Here is a 21145-nt window from a genome sequence, read left to right as displayed (position 1 = left end):
TTTTTTTTTGGTTTTTCTCTGGTACCGGGAACCGAACTCACGACCTTGCGCTTGCGAGGCAGGCGCTTTTGCCGCTGAGCTAAATCCCCAGCCCCAAGATTTACTTTTTGAATTAGTTTTATATTAGTGTAACTAATAGGATCCTAACATATGCTACTAACATTTCATCAATATAGTATTCAAAATTACTAAACAAAAACTTACTCTTCATATAAAAATGACTACCTTAAACTACCATTAATTAATCTGAAGACCAAGTCCTATTTTATGACCTAAAGACCAACTTTTAACTTTCACATCTACCTTCTCTTTTGGTTTTTTTTGTGATGAGGTCTGCCTATGGTTGTCTTAAACTCAAAATCTCAAGTGATCCTCCCATTCCTCAACCTCCTAAGGAGCTGGGACAACAAAGCACGTACCCCAGTGCCCAGCTTTTCATACATACTGCGCTTTCCACCTTCTGTAAGTACACCATTCTGAAAGTAAATAAAAGTAGATCATTCTTTACCCTAGTTCAATAAACATCAAATATTAGTGCTGGGGCTGGGGATTTAGCTCAGCGGCAAAAGCACCTGCCTGGCAAGCGCAAGGTCGTGAGTTCGGTTCCCGGTACCGGAGAAAAAAACCAAAAAAAAAAAACCCACAAAATATTAGTGCTAATCAACAATAAGAACATTATATGCACTTAAAATGAAATAATCCTACACAAATGGATTAGATACCAAACATGCTCAAAACAGCTTTCATGATCCTTTGCAATAGTAGGTGAGTCACTGAAGTTTTATCTATATAACTTTTAAACTTTAGTAGGACTCAAGAGAGAAGGAATAGAGAGAAAAAAGATGCTTGACAAGACGGGTGTGGTGGCACACACCTGTCATCCCAGTACCTGGGAGGCTGAGGCAGGAGAATCACTGTGAATTTGAAGCCAGCCTGACTAAATAGTGAGACCTTATTTCAAAAACAAAAAACAAAACAGAAAAAAGACGCTCGAGAAAAAGTTACTACTACTTGAGGAGGCAAATACAGCTACAAGAACGCAAGTATTAAAAAGACTGTTTAGCCAGCGTGGTGGCGCACATCTGTAATCCCAGCCCTCAGGAGGCTCAGACAGGAGCATCACGGCAAGTTCAAGGCCAGCCTGGGCTACACAGTGAGTTCAAGACCAGCATGAACTGTGTGGTGAGACCTTACCTCATAAATACATACATACATACATACATACATACATACATAAGAAAGACTGTTCAGAAGCTGGGAATGGTGGCGCATGCCTGTAATCCCAGCACTCTGGGAGGCTGAGGCAGAAAAATCAAAAGTTCAAGCCTAAACCAGACATGGTGGGGCTGGGGATTTAGCTCAGCGGCAAAGCACCCGCCTGGCAAGCGCAAGGTCGTGAGTTCGGTTCCTGGTACCAGAGAAAAACCAAAAAATAAATAAAAAATAAAAATAAACCAGACATGGTGGTGCAAGCCTGTAATCCCTGCACCTGGGAGGCTGAGGCAGGAGGATCACTGCAAGTTCGAGACCAGCCTAAGCTACAAAGTGAGCTCAAGGCCAGCCTGAACTGCATAGCAAGACCCTGTCTCAAAAAGACAAAAAAAAAAAAAAGTTCAAGCCTAGCCCAGGCAATCTAACACAGCACTCACAAGGCTAGGGCAGGAGATGACATTTAGTTGGAAGTCAGTTTGGATTACACAGTGAGTTAAAGGCCAGCCTGAACTATATAGCAAGACTTTGCCTCAAAAATAAAAAAAAAATAAAAATAAATTAAGGGCAGCTGGAACTGTACCTGAGTGTGCCCTTGGTTGTTATTCTCCAGTACCACAACTAGTAAAAATTAAATAAATAAAAAGACTGCTTAGGTCAGTGGTGAATTATAGCACATGATCTGCAATGGGCTGTTTGCTATCATTGAAAGCTCTACAAGGTTTGCCATCACTGGGTTAGGTCTTCTAATATAATCATCTACTAGCCATCCAACGTGTATTTACTGAGTACCTAATATGCCAAATTCTGTATTACGTGTCAGTGCTATAATGTTAGAGTAATTAATGCTGTCATCAAATATTTCTGGTTCTTTCACCTATAGCGAACAGTAAAGATTATATTTCTTGGCCCCACTGTTGTCAGGACGCAATATGCGACTAGAGGTGGTTAGTAATTTATGAATGGACATACCTCCATTTTTACATGTGGCAAGAGCATTTAACTGTTACTGTAACAGCCTCAAGAAATCTCTGAAGCAGGACGGGAGGGAAGGGAAGGGAAGGGAAGGGAAGGGAAGGGAAGGGAAGGGAAGGGAAGGGAAGGGAAGGGAAGGGAAGGGAAGGGAAGGGAAGGGAAGGGAAGGGAAGGGAAGGGAAGGGAAGGGAAGGGAAGGGAAGGGAAGGGAAGGGAAGGGAAGGGAAGGGAAGGGAAGGGAAGGGAAGGGAAGGGAAGGGAAGGGAAGGGAAGGGAAGGGAAGGGAAGGGAAGGGAAGGGAAGGGAAGGGAAGGGAAGGGAAGGTCATCTCTGGAATTGTGATGGTGACTGCTGTATTACTCAATAACCTCAGTGAACATGGACCCTTGCCAATCTAAACTAATGAGAAACTTTTGTGTTCTAAACCACTGAGATTTTAAGGTTGTATACAGGGTTTTATTAGCCTCAGAATAACCTAGTCTATTGTAACATAAAAGATGACCAGTGTAGCTCTCATAAGCTCCCAGTTTAGCTATCATTACACTAATGGTGCTGGCAAACTTAAGGATAATGGGGCTAGGGATATAGCTCAGTGGCACAAGCGCCTGCCTGGCAAGTGCAAGGTCATGAGTTTGATTCCTGGTACCAAAAATAAAATTAAATTAAATTAAATTAAATTAAATTAAATTAAATTAAAAAACCAAAAGAAAGTTTTGGGGCCGGGGATATAGCTCAGTGGTGCAAGTGCCTGCCTGGTAAGTACAAGGTCATGAGTTTGATTCCTGGTACCAAAAAATAAAAAAAATTAAGGATAATGAAAATAGTATGAAAAGTTCACTAAAAACATCTTTAGCCCTCCTCTGGATATTCTCAATGCCAACAACCTTGAACAATCTTGCAGGGAACAAGATGTAACAGAAGCAACAAAAACCAAAAAAACCATTTGAACTGAGCATTCCCTTTTGCCTCACTTTTCTCACTGCTGAGACAAAACACACGACACCCAAAGTTAAAGAAGGAAAGCTTTAGCTGAGCATGGTGGCGCACACCTGTAATCCCAGCTCAGGAGGCTGAGGCAGGAGGATCATTGCAAGTTCAAGACAAGCCAGGGCTACCAAGTGAGCTCAAGGCCAGCCTAAACTGCATAACAAGACCCTGTCTCCAAAGGACAAAAAGAAAAAAAGGAAAGCTTTATCTGACTCAGTCTGTAGAGTTTTCGGTCCATAGTCACCTGGCTCCAAGGCAGGGTGGCACGGCAGAGGGGCATCGCAGAGGAGAGATAATCCAAGTTAAAGCAGGCAGGCAAGAACACATTAGCCCTCATTCTGTCCCTTATATTTTATGCAGGCTACCTGACCTGGGGGGAGTGTAGCACTTACACCCTTAATCCTAGCCAGAACTATGCCAATCCAATCAGTGGACTGATTTAGTAATCACACACCCTTGACCCCAGCACCACACACTCTAGATCCAGCCACATCTGAAAAGCCCCACTCATGCCTGCAGGAGGCTCTGGGGGGACATCAAGACAGGCCCTAACACCCTTAAAGTATCAATTCACTATACTATGCATACATGGGGAAAAAGAATGGAACACTCCCAAATAAAATGTATATAATGAAAGAAGTATATACAGGAGAGAAAAGATAAAGTTCCTATAAAAGAATCTGGGGTTTATTTTTAAATGTCCTATCTTGAGCTAATGGTATGGCTCAGTGGTAGAGCACAAGCTGGCTTCGAACACGTGACGTTCTGAGCCCCTAGAAGTCTGCCAAAAGAATAGAAAATTGCCTCAAGTACCAGGTAATTTACCAAGATACATAAAATGCAAAATAATATAAATTGAAATTAGAAAGAGAAACAAACACTGAAAAAATAAAATTTTTTAAAGAACAAAAGCAAAGTAGCCAGGCATGGTGGGGAACACTTATAATCCCAGCACTCAGGAGGCTGAGGCAGGATTTCTGAAAGTTAGAGGCCAGCCTGGGCTACACAGTAAGCTCAAGCTCAGCCTGAAAGACAGAGCCAGACCCTGTCTCAAAACAGAAGGGAAAAAAAAAAAAGAGGGTAACCAAAGGCACTTTAAAATGCCTAATAGAGTCCTACAAATTCACAAAGGTAATAGCCTACAATTGTAGTTGTAAACTAGTAGAACTTAATTTTTGATGACAATTTAATGTATTCAAGATTTCTAGTAGCTGCAGAAAATCTGATCACATAGTTATATAACTGCTTTGAGAATGCAACAACCATCTCCCCCCCATTTTTTTTTATTTTGTTTTGGGGACAAGGTCTTCACTATGTACCCCAGGCTGGCCTCAAACTCACAATCCTCAGATACAGCCTCCTAAGTGCTTGGATTGCAGGGTGCGGGCCGCCACACTCAGTTGAAAAACCATTCTTTTCTGAGTGAAGACAATTTCTTGTTTTGTTTTATTTTGAGACAGGATTTCAAAGCCACCCTCCTGCCTCAACCTCAGTGCTGTGATTACAGTCATGTGCCACCAGCCCTGGCCCGAAGACAATTATTTGTAATGTTACAAGAATGACTTTACTCTTCAAAGTTCCCTTTGAAGAAACACCATAATGTAACAGCTTTGCAATATCCAAAATGAGTTTAAAGGCCTGCTGTTTATAGCGTACCTCCACAGGTAGAGCTGGCAGTGACATCACACAAAGCACAAAGCACACTTGAGTAAAGACATATCTCAATACAGATTCCAAGCTCTTTGCCTACTCTGTAGCAGAGTTTAAGTAAATCTAAAGCAATGATAAACTACTGCCAGAGGAGAGAAGAGGAAGCCAACAGGAAGGTGGTTTCAAAAACTCTTCTAAGAATCTAAATGATGGGGCCAGGGATGTAGTTCAGCAGCACAGCACCTGTTTGCTAAGTACAAGGCCCTGAGTTTGATTCCTGGTACCGAAAAAGAAAAAGAAACAATCATACAGAAAGATCTTCCCCTCCCATCCACCAAATGCACTCAGAAAATGTTACAGCTAAAGATGGGAAATCTCAGACTATATTAAGTGACGAAGTACCTATAGTGCAGTTATATATAATCTAAATGACCAACTGACAGGGGCTAGGGATATAGCTCAGTGGCATAAGCGCCTGCCTGGCAAGCGCAAGGTCATGAGTTTGATCCCTAGTACCGCAAAAAAAAAAAAAAAAAGACCAACTGACAGTAAACCTCACGTGGAACAAATACCTTCTTGAAGGCCTTATAACTAATAATGGATACTTAAAATGGTGTGCACACCTTCCACTGGCTTATGCACCACCACAGCCATTCTGAATCTCTTTCAGTTTCTCCAAGTACCCTTTGCCTTCTTAAACATCGGATCAGCTCCTATTAATTATCCTTTAGTCCCAGCTCAGCTATCGCCGTGACATTTTCCCAACTCCTCCTGGTATACGCTCCTATTTTATGGCAGTAAGTCTGACTGTATTCTATACTAAACAAACATACGTCCTACAAGAAGCAACTTCTCACCAAGTGTGGTAGGCATGAGAGGCTAGGCAGCAGGATCCAACTTCAAGTCAGCCTGGGCAATCGGCAACTGTTGGCTTAGCAAGACCCTATCTCAAAATTAAAAAAATAAAATGGACTGAGGATTTAGCTAAGATCCTAGGACCTATCCCCAGTCCTGCAAAATAATAAAATAATAAAATAAGGCAATTTCTCCGGTGTCTCTCAAACCAAATATTAAAGACATTCAAATAGTTACCTAATGAATCAGACTACTGCTAATCAACAGCAATTCTTAGAAATGTTTGAATCTTCTTTCCAGTACACAAATGAGTAAATTCCTATTTCCTACAGTCTGACTAAGGTAACTTAAAACATTTGTCAAAGCAGGTAAAACTAAATTTTACTAAAAACACTTCAAGGGGCTGGGGATTTAGCTCAGCGGCAAAGCGCCTGCCTGGCAAGCGCAAGGTCGTGAGTTCAGTTCCCAGTACCGGAGAAAAAACCAAAAAACCAAAAAAAATAAAAATAAAAAATAAAAAAATAAAAACACTTCAAAATAATGACGCATTCACAGAAATGTCTTGCTTTGAAGAGTGTTACTCTTCAAATTAAATTGATTGTGAAAATGTGCACCCAGGGACTGAATGAAGAAACTTATAATTAAATGGCTGAGCCACTGTTAGCTATTTAAATCACTCTTAGATAATGTAACCATATTGTCTTAGGGATAAGGCTATCTTCCCATTCCTACAAAGAAAATGCTTTCTAGCATATTCAAAAATAAGATCATGAAAGAACCACTAAAAAGGAAACTAGCCAGTTTTGTTTATTCCAGTGTTACTTATTACTTGACCAATACACAGTCTCCAAAGGACACTGGAAATGATCCATATGGTAAATGCAAGTACAGTGAACGCTCAAGTTACAACCGGCCTGACATACAAACAACTTGGGTTATGACTGGAATTTTAGTTTTAACTTATGACCAAAGTCTTAAGCTATGACCCAAATACTGGCTGCTTGTGCTTCCAGATGGCCTCAGATACAGATTTAACTCTTAAAGAGTTCTGGAAGGAACATTACTACATCCCTTCCTGTGTGGGGTTAATTGAGAAATCCTGGGCCAGTGTCTCTCTAAGGACAGTGAGATCTACAGGAGAGAGATTTTGAAGGCTGTGTAGAGGAGCCTGAGCCTTCAACTGACAACTTGTGTTACCCAGCCCTCAGGAACAAATTGAGTAAATCAAGGGTTCACTGTGTATCAATCAAGGTTCAGGGAACAAAAGCAGAAGTACTTTGGGTGTCTTTAGAAGGAACTGGGTGCTTACAAAATTACTGGAAGGCCTTTAAACATGAGTTAAGAGAAGTTGGGTGTGGTACACACCTGTAATTCCAGCACCCTAGAAAGATGAGGCAAGAAGATTACAAATTCTAATAACTCAGCCTAGGCAATTAGTAACTTAGCAAGATCCTGCCTCAAAATAAAAGGAGAGCTGAGTAGAAATGTAGTTCAGTTTGAGTACCCTGGATTCAATCCCAACTATTTGGAGACAGAGACAAGTAGACAGAGACTTCCAGGATGACTCAGCTCTGAAGTGGTTGATGGACCAGTTCAGATAGAGCTTAGCAGAGTTAAAAGTTAAAGAACAGTGTCCACCAATCATGATCCAGATGCAGATAACATAAAATCATTTTATCACTTCTATGCAATATATACTTGAAGTCACAGACAAGACAACATAAGAAAGAAAAGGCATACACAGACCTAAAATTGTGATTATTTGCAGACCAGAACCTTGTACATCAAAAATCCTAAGGAAAAAATCAGAAAGCTACTAGGCAAGAGCTGGGGATATAGCTCAGTAGTAGAAATGCTTGCCTAGCATAACATACATGAGGCCCTAGGGGGTTGGGGCTGGGAATTTAGTTCAGCAGCACAGTGCCTGCCTGGCAAGCACAAGGTTGTGAGTTCGATTCCCAGTACCGGAAAAAAAAACAAAAAAAAACAAAAAAAAAAACAAAACAAAACAAAACAAAAATGAGGCCCTAGGTCCAACCTCCTAACACTGAAAAAAAAAAAAATACATATACCTATTTATACGCAAATAAATATTTTAAAGTTACTAGACCTAATACTTCAGTGTAGCAACTTACAAGATCAAAATACCAATCAACTATATTTGTAGATATAAACAATGAATACTTTAAAAACATAATTTACAGTAGTATCTTTTTAAAACAACATAAAACACTCAGGAATAGACTGGACAAAACAAGTATGACATATATCCAAACCTGGAAAACTACACACTTTGCTAAAATAAGGACCTATATAAGTGGAGAAGTTATACTAAATTCAAATAAAGAATTTAAGACATCTAGGCCGGGGATTTAGCTCAGTGGAACAAGCACATGTCTGGCAAGCAGAAGGTCCTGAGTTCAATTCCCGGTACAAAAAAAAAAAAAAAAATTTAAGACATCAATTCTCCTCCAAATTAACCTAATCACTTTAAGTCTACTCAAAATGACAGCAGGCTTTTTTGTAGAAACTGACAACTGACTTAAAAAAAAAGCTCTAAAAATCAAAATTACTAAAATTGAAAACAAGCTTGGAGAACTGATACTGCATAATTTCAAGAAATTATTTATACAATAATCAATGTAATACAAAAGACACACAGATCAGAGTAATACAATAGTCTCAGAAAGGCATACAAACAGGTTAGTCAACCTGTTTTCAACAAAAGTTTCAAAGTAATTCAACAGGAAAAGGATATGTTTCAAAATACAGTTTTAGAACAATGGACTTATGCTACAGTGTGGATGAAGGGTCCTTAAAAACATTACCGCTAGCCGGGCATGGTAGCGCATGCCTGTAATCCCAGCACTGGGGAGGCTGAGGCAGGAGAATCATTTCAAGGAAACCAGCCTGGGCTACAAAGTGAGCTCAGGGCCAGTCTGAATTGCATATCAAGACCCTGTCTCAAAAAGACCAAAAACAAACCAAACAAACAAACAAACCATTACACTAAATGACAGAAACCATATACCAAAGGGGAAAAAAACAGACAAATCAGACTTTTTTTTTTTTTAAATGACTTGAAAAGACACAAGAAAATCAGAAGGCACAAACTGAGAGAAAAGTTTGAAAACATATCCACACTGGGCATGGTAGAATATGCCTAGCATTTTGGGAGGCTGGGTCAGAAGGATCACAAAGCCAGCCTGGGTAACTCAGCAAGACTGCCTCCAAAAAAAAGGGTTCAAAATGTAGTTCAGTGGTACAGCACTTGCCAAGCATAAAGCAAAGCCCTGGGTTCAATGCCCAAAAACAAAAAGATAAAACTAAAGTAAAATAAGTATCAGATTTTTTAGTAAAGTAAATGATGTTACATAACACATATGAGGCTTACCCTGGCAGTTGAAGGCCTTAATAGAAAACACTGCCCTCCTACTGGAACTGCAGCATCAACTTTTCCCTGAGTTTCCAGCCTACCCAGCAGATTTTGAACTTGCCAGCTTCACAGGACTCAGTTCTTAAGATGCATCTGTTTAAAAATCTGAATAACACATATTTTCTCCCAAAATATAAAATAAAGTGTACAAGTCTATGCTGCTTACAATGAAGTAAACAAATAGAGAAAAGGCAATTCTTAATTATACAAAAATCCCAAATATAAGTAGATAGCCCTTTCTCCAAATGTTTAGTCCTTCTTTTCATGACTGTGGGCTGGATCTAGTAACTTACAAAGAAAAGAGTAAAGAAAATATAAAGAACCTGGTCACCACTACCTTAATCAGGTGATCTAGGTACACAGTGATGCTGTGTGAGTACCGGATACCACCAATATGTAAACACCTCATTTCTGTAGTATTCTTCTGGGAAACACATCATCCCAGGCTAATCATGAGAAAAACGTTAGAAAAACCCAGCTGAGACATTCTACAAAGTACCTGACCAGTACTGCCCAAAAGAATAAGACATGAAAATAAGCAAACTCTAAGAAAATCTCACAGACCACAAAAGTCTAAGACGACATAACAACCAAACACAATATGGTGTCCTGAAAGGACATCAGATGAGAACTATGTAAATATGTTTTCTTGGTTTTTTGGGTTTTTTTGTTTGTTTGTTTGTTTTCCAGTACCGGGAATCCAACTCAAGACCTTGCGCTTGCCAGGCAGGCGCTGTGCCACTGAGCTAAATCCCCAGTCCCTCTATGTAAATATGAATAACATACAGGCTTTAGTTAATAATAATGTATGAATAACGGCTCACTAGTAATTGTAATAAATACACCACAAAAATTAAAGATTTTAAAATTAGGGGAAACTGTACATAAAGTATATATATGAACTCTATACCATCCCCACAATTTTTCTCTAAATCTGAAATTGTTTAAAATTTAGTTTTAATTAAAAAAAAAAAAAAATGAGGGGCTGGGGATTTAGCTCAGCAGCACAGCGCCTGTCTGGCAAGCACAAGGTCATGAGTTCGATTCTCGGTACTGGAAAAAAACGAAAAAACTGGGAAAAAAAAAAAAAAAAACACAAACAGGTCAAGTGTGGGGGTGCACATCTATAATCCCAGTTCCTTAGGAACCTAAAAGAGGAGGGATCCTAAATTCAATCCTAGCCTAAACAACTTGGCAAAACCCTGTCTCAAAAAAGGCAGGCTGGGATCCAGGCGCGGTGGCACACGCCTGTATCCCTAGCACTCAGGAGGCTGACGCAGGAGGATCACTGTGAGTTCAAGGCCGCCTGGGCTACATAGTGAGCTCAAGGCCAGCATGAAGTGAGTAGGGAGACTCCGTGTCAAAAAGACAGGAAAAAAGAAAGGCAGGCTGGGAATGTAGCTTAGTAGAGAGATTACACACACACACACACACACACAGCCCACAAAACAAAACAAAACATAACAAAAAAAACAAGGCTGGGAGTGGAACACAGCGGTAAAGGACAGGCCTAGCACAGGAAGAAGCTTTGGGTTTGGTCCCTAGCACATGCATGTGTGCGCACACACACCCTAAAATGTCTACCACGTGGTGCTGCTCCTCCAGCAGCCAAACCACATGCCTTACTGGGCCTCTAAAGGTCTGGTAGATCCTAAAGAGGATAGTAGCACAATAACCTCACCTGTGCTTCTGCTGCACCTTTAAGAAATCAATATAAACCAAACCAAAGGGCCACAGTTTTGTTCTTGTTTACACCCAGCAAATGCTAAAGGCAGAAGCAGCAGCAAAGGTATAATCCTAAGGGAGAGATGTCGAAACAACCAAAGAAGACACCGAAAATTACAGTATTTCCCTGGGGAAACTATCACACCTTGGATGTCCAAAGCAGTGGGATGTGGACGACAGTATGACTTAACTCATGGTGACTTCTAAGGTACAACCCATCTCTGCATTAACTATAAAAAAGACTTCTAAAATATAAGCCAGTCTATGCATTGTTAAATATAAAAAAAGAATTATTATCCTCTGCTCACTTACATTGAAAGAATTTTAAGAAAAGCCTTACACTAGAGTAATACTTCTCACTACAAAAGTCTTGAAATTGGTATTATAGTTTTAAACCAGGCATGATGGCTCACCCCTGGAATCCCAGCATTCATGAGACTGAGGCAGAAGGATTGCTGTGAGTTGGAAGCCAACCTGCACTACAAAGCAAGACCCTGTCTCAAAAAAAAGATATAAGTTTTTAGAATCCTAAAGCATAAAAAGATGACAAACTCGTAAATATCAAGTGCAGCCACTAGCAACAGTAGTTCACCTTAACCCAGGTGTGGTAGTACACGCCTGTAATCCCAGCACTCTGGAAAGCTGCAAACAGGAGGACTCCTCCAACTTAATGAGACCTGTCTCAAAGGCAGGGAGTGAGGGGCCAGGGACAGAGGTCAGCAGAGCAAAGTCCTGAGTTTGATTCCTGCTAACAAAAAAAAAAAAAAAAAAAAAAAAGGGAGGGCATGTGGACTGGGGATATATAGCTTACGCCCAAGGCCCTGGGTTCAATCCCCAGTACCTGGGGGAAGGGGAACTGTTCCTCTTTTCACAATTTCAGTTTAAAAAAAAAAAAAACAGAATTTCAGTTTACAAAAAAAGACAAAGAAGCCAGACTTGCCGGCACAGCACATGCCTGTAATCCAGCACTTGGGAGGCTGTGGAGTTCAAGGCTAGACTGGGCTACCTGGTGAGACCCCCATCTCAAACAACCAAAGAGACAAATGCAGTGAAAAGAAAAAAAATGTTAACAAAGGCTGCAAAGGAATGGCTCATGTTTATCATACACATTTCAGCTTTTCAAATTTTCAAAAGAGCAGTTTGTGTATAATTTAAAAATTATTTTAAAACATATATATACTATTTTTTCTAGAATATCTCAATTTGTATTACCTGTCAAAAAAAAATTAGACTCATCCCCAGAAGAAAGAGAAAATTCAAAGATCATATAAAATCCTAGGTGAACCTTTCAAAGACTGAGTACCCCAACTGCAACACAAAACCCACTTCTTTATCACAAAGTGCCAACACTGCAATTAATCCTGAATACTGAGGCTTTAGTTTAGAAAAACAACTGTTATCCGATGCTTGGCTGCTGGGGCAACTTGGCTCACTTGCTGACAGAGAGGGCACGCATACCATAAGTTTGCCACCACTTCCCTAGGCCCTACACAGAAGACAGTGTAACTGGATCAATTCCTCCCCTCCTTTTGGTGGCACTGGGAATTGAACCCTGGGCCGTCACTTGGGGGTGAGGCAGGAAATCTGCTGAGTTTAAGGCCAAAGTGGGCTACACAATGAATTCAAAAACACCCAGAACTATACAATGAGACCCTGTCTCAAAAAATAAATAGCCAGGTGCAGTGTGCATGCCTGTAATCCCAGCACTTGGGCAGGCTGAGGCAGAAGGATCACTTCAAGTTCAAGGTTAGCCAGAGAATTACATAGCAAGACTGTCTGAAAAAAAACGAAACAAAATTAAAAATTAATCGTAAGTAAAATGCTATATTTTAGCATTTAAGTATTTTATTGAGGGGCGGGGGGGGGGGGGGAATATAGCTCAGTGGCACAAGCGCCTGCCTAGCAAGCACAAGGTCCTGAGTTTGATTCCCAGTACCAAAAAAAATAAGTATTTTATTGAAACATCTTTTATCCTTTATTCTGTTATTTATCTGAACATATGAATAATTCATGTTCACTACCAAAATTTGGAAAATGTTTGCTCCACCTAAAATCCTGTTAACCTTAATAACTGATACTATGTTCTACCTGTGTGTTCCCAATAAGCACTTTGTTGCTTATTAAAGCACTTTGTTGCACTTTGTTACTTTGTTGTCTGAAAATTTTATTTCCTATAAACCAATGAAAGTTGGCATGACAGACTCTTAGAAGTCTACTAGATTCTATAAAAAAAACTAAATTCTAACAAAACTATTTTAGTAATTTAGAAGTATCACTTTATTCATCCTAAAGTGAACTAAGCCTATTAAAACAAAAGAACCCTTAATATTTTTCCTACTTGAAGAAAGGGTCTACCCTTACTCTCCTAAATTTACCATAAATTGACATACTTCCTCAAAAAAAACTTCAAGCACAAAAGACCACATAATGAAAAGAGGACTGAGGGGTTGGGGATTTAGCTCAGTGGCAAAGCGCCTACCTGGCAAGCGCAAGGTCATGAGTTCAGTTCCCGGTACCGGAGAAAAACCCAAAAACAAAAAAAAAAAAAGAAAAGAGGACTGAAATTCATTTTAACAATGCAACTACTATGCTGGGTGTGATGGCACACACCTGTAATCCCAGCACATGGGAAGCTGAGGCAGGAGGATCCTTGCGAGTTCGAGACTAGCCTGGGCTACAGAGTGAACTCAAGGCCAGCCTGAACTGCATAGTGAAAGCCTGTCTCAAAGAAAAAGACCAGCCTGAACTGCACAGTGTTAACTGTCTCAAAAAGACTGAATAAATAAAAACAGTTATATGCAAAATGAGCACAAAATACAGTGTATTTTGACTGAAGCTAAATAATAAAACTATATACTCTGCTACTGCTTTTGAGTAAATATAGATTATGCTAATATACAAACTGTGGAGTTTAATTCAATTTAAGTATATTCAGCAGTACTTTTTTTTTCCCCCCAGGTACCAGGAATCAAACACAACCTCGCACTTGCGAGGCAGGCGCTGTGCCGCTGAGCTAAATCCCCAGCCCCTTCAGCAGTACTTTAGAAAGTGAGGTCAATCATTACAAAAGATTAATTGCAAGCAAGGCATGAAGGTATATATCTGTAATCCTAGCCACCCTGGGGGCTGAGGCAGGAGGATCTCAAATTTGAAGCTAGCCTGGGAAATTTAGTGAGACCTCATCTCCAAAAATTTTAAAAGAGCTGAGGATGAAAAAAAAAAAAAAGAGCTGAGGATGAAGTTCAGTGATACAGTGCTTGGTAGGCCCTGGATTCAATCTCTAGCGGGGGGATTAAACTCTGGTATTTAAAAGAAACTAAATTTCATTAAAAAATTATTACTGAAAGATTATTTAATACCTTTTTTTGTTTTGTCTTTGTGGTATTTGGGATTGAACCCCACGGCCTTCCCTATACGCTCCATCCCCAGCCCCTTCTCCTCTTTTTGAGACAGGGTCTCATAACTGGGCCTCCAAAAGCCCTAGAGTGCTGAGTTTACAGGTAATGAAAAGAGGACTGAAATTCATTTTAACAATGCAACTACTATGTTGGGTGTGATGGCACACACCTGTAATCCCAGCACATGGGAGGCTGATTAAGCAATCTTAATCTTTTGTTTTTCCACTGCTTAATCTTAACAAAATTTAATTACTCACTGTATAGTCAATGGGTAGTGATTTCTTGGATATAAAAATTCTCAAACTGTTAAACAATTAGTTTGATACACTGTAAACTTACTTTTAGACCTGTTTCCCTTTCTAAATGATTAATATTATACTCTTAATATATTAATATTATATTAACACAATATGGCTAATATTAATATTATTAATATATGCCCTTAATATTATGCTCACACCCTTAATATTACACTCAACAGCCAGAATCTTCTACTGAAGAATAATAACTATGTCTACTTCTGTAAGATTTTATTAGGACTGTATGTCAGAGTTCCATTGTATGCTGGGGATCTAGCTAAGCAGCATACGCGCCTGCCTGGCAAGCACAAGTCCTGAGTTCAATTTCTAGTACCAAAAAAAAAAAGACTGCAGAGTTCCAATGTATTCCAGGAAAAAAGACCTTTAGGAAGTATTAAATATTAATACTCTTTTAAGGAAGGGTACTCTTTTTGCGGGGTGGAGGGGGAGACAGGGTCTTGCTATGTAGTTCAGGCTAGCTTTGAACTCACTATGTATCCCAGGCTGGCCTTCAACTCGTGGCGATCCTTCAACCTCACCATCCACAATGCTGGGATTACAGGTCGGCAGCACTATGCCCAGCAGAAGGGTACTCTGTGAATGGCCTATATATACACCAGGGCTGCTAATGAAACAAGACCAGAGGCTGCAGGATTTACAGTACCTTATTGTGTGGCTCAGAACTACCTGCTTCACAATCAATCATCCAAGTGCTGCTTTTAAAAATGGATTATTTGGCTGAGCATGGTAGCATGCCCGTATAAACCCAGTACCTCCAAGGATGAGACAGGTGGGTTGCTGTGAGGCCAGCCTGGGCTACCTAGTGAGTTCAAGACCAGCCTGAACCACACAGTAAAACCTTGCCTCAAAAAGACAAAAAAAAAAAAGGATTACTATCCATGCATGCTGGTACAAGCCTGTAATCCCAGCACTCCAGAAGGAACTGGCTATCAGGAGGAAGATAGCCAGTTTGAGCCCAATTTGGGCAATCTGGCAATTCAGGGAGAACCTGTCTCAAAGTGGGGCTCATACCTATAATCCCAACACTCAGGAGGCTGAGGGAGGGGGATAGCTGCAAGTTTGAGGCTAGCCTTGGATACATAGTGAGTTCAAGGCAGTGCACTTCACAGTAAAATAAAACCTTCTCTCAAATGGCGGGGCTGGGGCACACACAGAAAAGCCCTGAGTTCAAAATCCAATACCTCCTTACCTCCCTCAAAAAAAAAAAAAAAATTTGGATCTAACTGGCTATGTTATTACTGTTAATTTTATGTTGTTTTAGCTGGGCGTGGTGGCCAGGCATGGTGGTGCATGCCTGTAATTCCAGCACTTGGGAGGCTGAGGTAGGACAATCCTTGCAAAGTTCTTGAGACCAGCCTGGGCTACAAAGTGAGCTCAAGAGCAGCCTGAACTGCATAGGGAGACTTTGTCTCAAAAAGACAAAAAAAAATTTTTATGTTGTTTTGAAACTTAGAAACCAGCTACAGTATGGCCCACTTAATAAACACCTGAAACAAACAAACAAAAAAAAAACAGGTGCCCCATTAAAGCATAAACTCATACTCTAGAGATCAGGCCAGAAATCTGTTTTTTGTTTACTTTCTGATGGGGAGGGTGTGGTTTCTGTTTGCTTTGTTTTGTTGTGACAGCATCTTGGTTTGCTGCTCAAGCTGGCGAATTCACACAACCCTCCTGCTACAGCCTCCCAGGTGCTGGGATGACAGTCATGTGCCACCATGCCCAGCCCTGTATCTTTACACATTCCAAGAGATTCTAATGCACATTGAGAAACCCACTATCACTTACGTGAAAAGCCAGGAAGCCATAAATCTTAGTTTTCCAGATTACTTTAAATGTACAATCAAGACTTCTACAGTAAGCCAAGCATAGTGGGCAACACCTATAATCCCAGCAGTCGGGAGGCTGAGGCAGGAGAACTGCTTTGAGTTGGAGGCTAGTCTGGGTTACACAGTGAATTCAAGGCCAGCTTATACTATACAGTGAGACCCTGTCTCAAAAAAAACAAAAAAACAAAAAAAACACTTCTGCAGTAAATGTTGTTTGTTTGTTTGTTTGTTTTGTTTTTTTGGTTTTGTTTTTTTTTTTTTTTTTTGAGACAAGGTCTCGCTATGCAGTTCAGGCTGGCCTTGAGCTCACTTTGTAGCCCAGGCTGGTCTTGAACACGCAAGGATCCTCCTGCCTCCGCCTCCCGAGTGCTGGGATTACAGGCATGTGCCACCACACCCGGCTTCTACAGTAAATGAAGTCCAATCATTTTACTGTTATTGCATAGAGACTCTTCCTAGTTCTAGAATATCTGTGAAAACGCGGAATGGTTATGCATGCCTATGGAAATGTTTAATAAAATCTAGACACCCTCGGGGCTGGGGATATAGCTCAGTGGCACAAGGGTCTACCTGGCAAGCACAAGGTCCTGAGTTCAGTTGGGGGGGCGGGGACTAAACACCCTCAATTGAGCTGTCTAAAAAAAAAGCTTAGTTCTTAAAAATGTTAATCATATAATAAAATTTAGGGCCAGGGATATAGCTCAGTGGCATAGTACCTGCCTGGCAAGTGCAAGGTTCTGAGTTTGATTCCTGGAACCAAAAAATAAAACAAAATTTAGTAGGGTAAAATCTAGTAGGGTTTGGGTAGGGAATAAGCACGAGTCTCATTTTTCCCCCAGAGTTAACTGCCAACACCAAAAGACTTAGCACTACTTTCACTCTATGATGTTCAAACACGGTTTCCTTAATTCCACAAAATATTGGTCTTAAATTGACAATGACTAAAATACACTTTTTAGGAAGTATATCTTGATTTAGTAGTATAATTGTTTTATGTGTTTTTGTTTTGTTTCTTTGAGACAAGACCTCAGTATACAGTTCAAGCTACTTGTGAACTCAATATGTAGCCTGGGCTGGCCTTGAACTTTCAATGCTCCTGCCTCAATTCCCCAGTGGCAAGATTATGGCATGCACCACCAAGCCCAGCTGTCTTACGTGTTTTACACATTTTTTTGGTCTGTTAGTCTGCCTGTTAATTTGTGTTTATGATAATGAACTTGATCAAGACTTCAAATCACAAATTCAAGCCCAACCTAGACAATTTAACATGACTCTTCTCAAAATAAAAGTGGGTATGGCTATAACTCAGTGCAAATAACTCAGTGGTTCAACCCCCCCGTACCTTCAAAAACATAAAAAATAAACGGCAGCTGGGCACAGTGACACATATGTGTAATCCTAGCATTTGGGAGGCTGAGGTAGGAGGATCGCCAGGGATACATAATGAGTTCAAGGCCAGCTTAAGCTGCATAGTGAGACCCACCCTCTCCAAAGAAACACACAAATTTAACAAATGAGAAAAACAATTTTGGCAGTTACTGAGTTAATTTTGATTATTTCAATTTTTAAAACCCACTTCATGATTATTAATTACTGTTCCTTGGGGGCAATGTATCCAATTAAAACAACAGTGTCCAAAATAAGGTCCTAGCTCTAGCAACACAACAGCAGCTACTTGACATCAGGCACTTTATTTGACCTCTCTACACCTATTTCCTTTTTGGAAGGATTAAGTGAGATAATATAGGTGGAGTACTTAACGAAGTGCCTAGCAAATGTCAGTCCTCAGTAAACAATACTCCATATAACAGCTGGGCATGGTAGTGCATGCCCATACTCCCATCATTCAGGAGACTGAGGCAAGAGGATCACCAAGAGTTTGAGGCCAGACTGGACTACAAAGCAAGACCCTACCAAAAAAAAAAAACCCAAACAAACAAATGTAAAGAAAAATAAAAGAAACAGTACTCCATATAGGGCCGGGGATATAGCTCAGTGGGGATATAGCTCAATGGCACAGTGCCTGCCTGGCAAATGCAAGGTCCTGAATTCAATTCCTGGTATACCCAAACAACGAAAATATATACTTCATATAAATGGAGAACTTCTCTGGAAAGAAACACTAGGAGGTTTTTTGGGTTTTTTGGGTTTTTTGGTTTGATTTGTTTTTTTGAGACAGGGTCTCATTACGTACTTCAGGCTGTCCTTCAACTCAGTATGTATGTAGCCCAGGTTGGCTTCAAACTCATGGCAATTCCCCTGCCTCATACTTGAGTGTTGGGACTACAGGCTCGTGCCAGCAGGCCCAGCAAGACACAATCGTCAATGACAGTAGCTCCCAGGAAGAGAAGGTCTGGCAAGGGGAAGACTCATCTTTTTGTACTCTTGTATTTTAACCACACTTCCAAAAATATTTTCTTTAAACCTATCTTTTGTGCCAAAGAATTTCTTACTACTTAACACATTGTAAAAGTTGAATTGTCACTACTGAATTCACAAAGGAATATCATAATCTAATAGTATCAGGAAGGAAATATACAAGCTACAGTTTCTGATTTCAACAACCTATTAGGTGTTCTTACTTGCTTCATAATAGCCATAATGGTCTTCACTACCCAAACTGGCCATGGTGATGCATGCCTGTACTCCCAGCACTTTCGAAACTGAGGTAAGAGAATCATCAAGAGCTCCAGGCCAGCGTGAGCTCAGACAACCTGAAGTACACAAGGAGACCATGTCTCAAAACAAACAAGGGCTGAGGATTTAACTCAGCCGCACAGTGCGCACAGTGCCTGCCTGGCCAAGCATAAAGTCTTGAGCTTGATTCAGGTACCAAAAAACAAATGAACAAGCAAACGAACACCTTAACCCAGAGGCTTTATTTATACATGGAATAATTTTATCTCTCGGGGCACAATTTGGTACTAGACATCTTTGTCACAACTAGCGGTATGTACTACTGGGTGGAGGGGGTAGAGGCCAGGAATGCTGCTAAACAACGTACAACGCACAGTACAGGATCCCAAAATACCACTGGTAACATAGTTGAGAAACTGCAACCCAAGGAACCATTTTGTTCCTTCTGAAAGTAACTACAGTACACTCTTCACTACAATGATCAATGAAACAATACACCTGATATATTCTCCCAAGTAATGAATTAAAATCCTTAGCACTGACATACTAGGACCCCAATAAATGTAGCCATTGTTGTTGAAAATTTCTGGAATTGTAGCAGCTAAAATGGATTACCTCAATTCAATATATTTCAAGATTTGTAAAACATTTTCAAAACTAACAAAAGCTCATCTGAGTGATTTGAACAATTACATTTTACCATTCTTCCCTGTTCTCAAATTACATTTAAAGAATCACAAAGCTCAGACAATGCCCTACTGCAGTAAAACAAGGTCTTTAAGCAGTTACTGAGTTTTTCCAAACACTACTTGACATTTGTGCATTTCAATTAACAAAATGCCTTGGCTTTATCTGTGCCATACATTTTGAACATATTAAAAGCCTTAAAAATGTGAGAAAATATTAAGAACAGTTCCATCATCTCTAAGTAACAATGCAAGAAAATATACTGCTAAGTAACTTTAAAATGAGGCTTGAAAGAAAAAAATTTTTTAAATGCGGTTTAAAAAAATACAAATTAAGCCTGGCGTAGTGGTGTACACCTGTAATCCCAGCACTCGGGAGGCTGAGGCAGGAGGATCATTTTGAGTTCGAGGCCAGCCTGGGCTATGGAGTGAGCTTGAGGCCAGCCTAAACTGCATAGTGAGACCCTTTGAGAAGTGTCTTATCAATGTTTGGAACACTGTCAAAAAAAATCTAAATTGAAACTACTTTTCACTAAAATCTAGGGAAGGCTCACAAATAGGAAAGTTCTGACATATTTATTAGTCATATTTTACTTTCTTAGTAACTGCAACTTCTTTTGCACCTCCTAAAATGTTTTCTTTTCCATTATGTAAGAGTACTGTTCTAATACTGTTATTTAAATTCTATTTAAAAGTTCACTATATAATAAAAACATTAAAACATTGCTAGGAAGACAAAATTAGATCCTAATGTCTTTCTCAAAAAAAGAACAAAGGTGTTTGCAAATATAAGATGCAATAAACTTTGTACTCTTTCACTGCTTTTCTCATACAGTCCTGATGGGTAGAGTATCATTAGAACTTCTCCGTTTACTTCAAGTCACTCCCCCCTGATGATCCAGAACTTTTAACGCTTGTCCAAAGCTGCTTGCTCATGGTCTAATAATAAACCTAATTATACAATCTGTAACACCCGCCCGACAATCTTTTCCTTAAGAAGCCATAAAGGTGATTTAACTAATACCTCAAACTCACACTTAAATTTCTTTCAAAGACAGACTTTTTTTTTCACTACAGCCTCCTATTTCTGCCGAGGGCCAGAGACGGGAGGAGTGAAGATCGCCAGAACCGAGAGTGACACACTCTGGGCGTTAGACAGCAGGGTAACTGCTGGTTCATCTCTCTTTAAATCTGGCAGCACGTGGGGCGGCATTGTGAAGCCACCAACCCGCCTCCCCCCTTCCACTCCGCACACGTACGCCTCCAACGCGCATGCTCCGCTCACACGGTCCTCGCAGAGTAGGAGCCAACCCCCTAAAAAGTCAACCTGGAAGCCGCAAACGGCCGGAGGCCGGGACAATGGGGGAGGGGGCGCGGGCTCCGAAGAGAAGGCACAGCAGGCCGCCGCCCCGGCCCGAGGGTGCGGGCGCAGCGCCGAGGG

At 40.4% G+C, this 21145-nt stretch overlaps 1 protein-coding gene across 1 annotated transcript in view; it reads right to left on the bottom strand.

Annotated features, from left to right (window-relative positions):
• Positions 1 to 21145, bottom strand: part of Ube2g1 (ubiquitin-conjugating enzyme E2G 1) — an 87620-nt gene that overhangs the window by 65442 nt on the left and 1033 nt on the right. The window lies entirely within an intron of this gene.

The sequence above is a fragment of the Chinchilla lanigera genome, unplaced genomic scaffold (assembly GCF_000276665.1).
Source record: "Chinchilla lanigera isolate Chin_1 unplaced genomic scaffold, ChiLan1.0 scaffold00066, whole genome shotgun sequence".
Lineage (NCBI taxonomy): Eukaryota > Metazoa > Chordata > Mammalia > Rodentia > Chinchillidae > Chinchilla > Chinchilla lanigera.
This window is presented reverse-complemented; position numbering and strand designations above follow the sequence as displayed.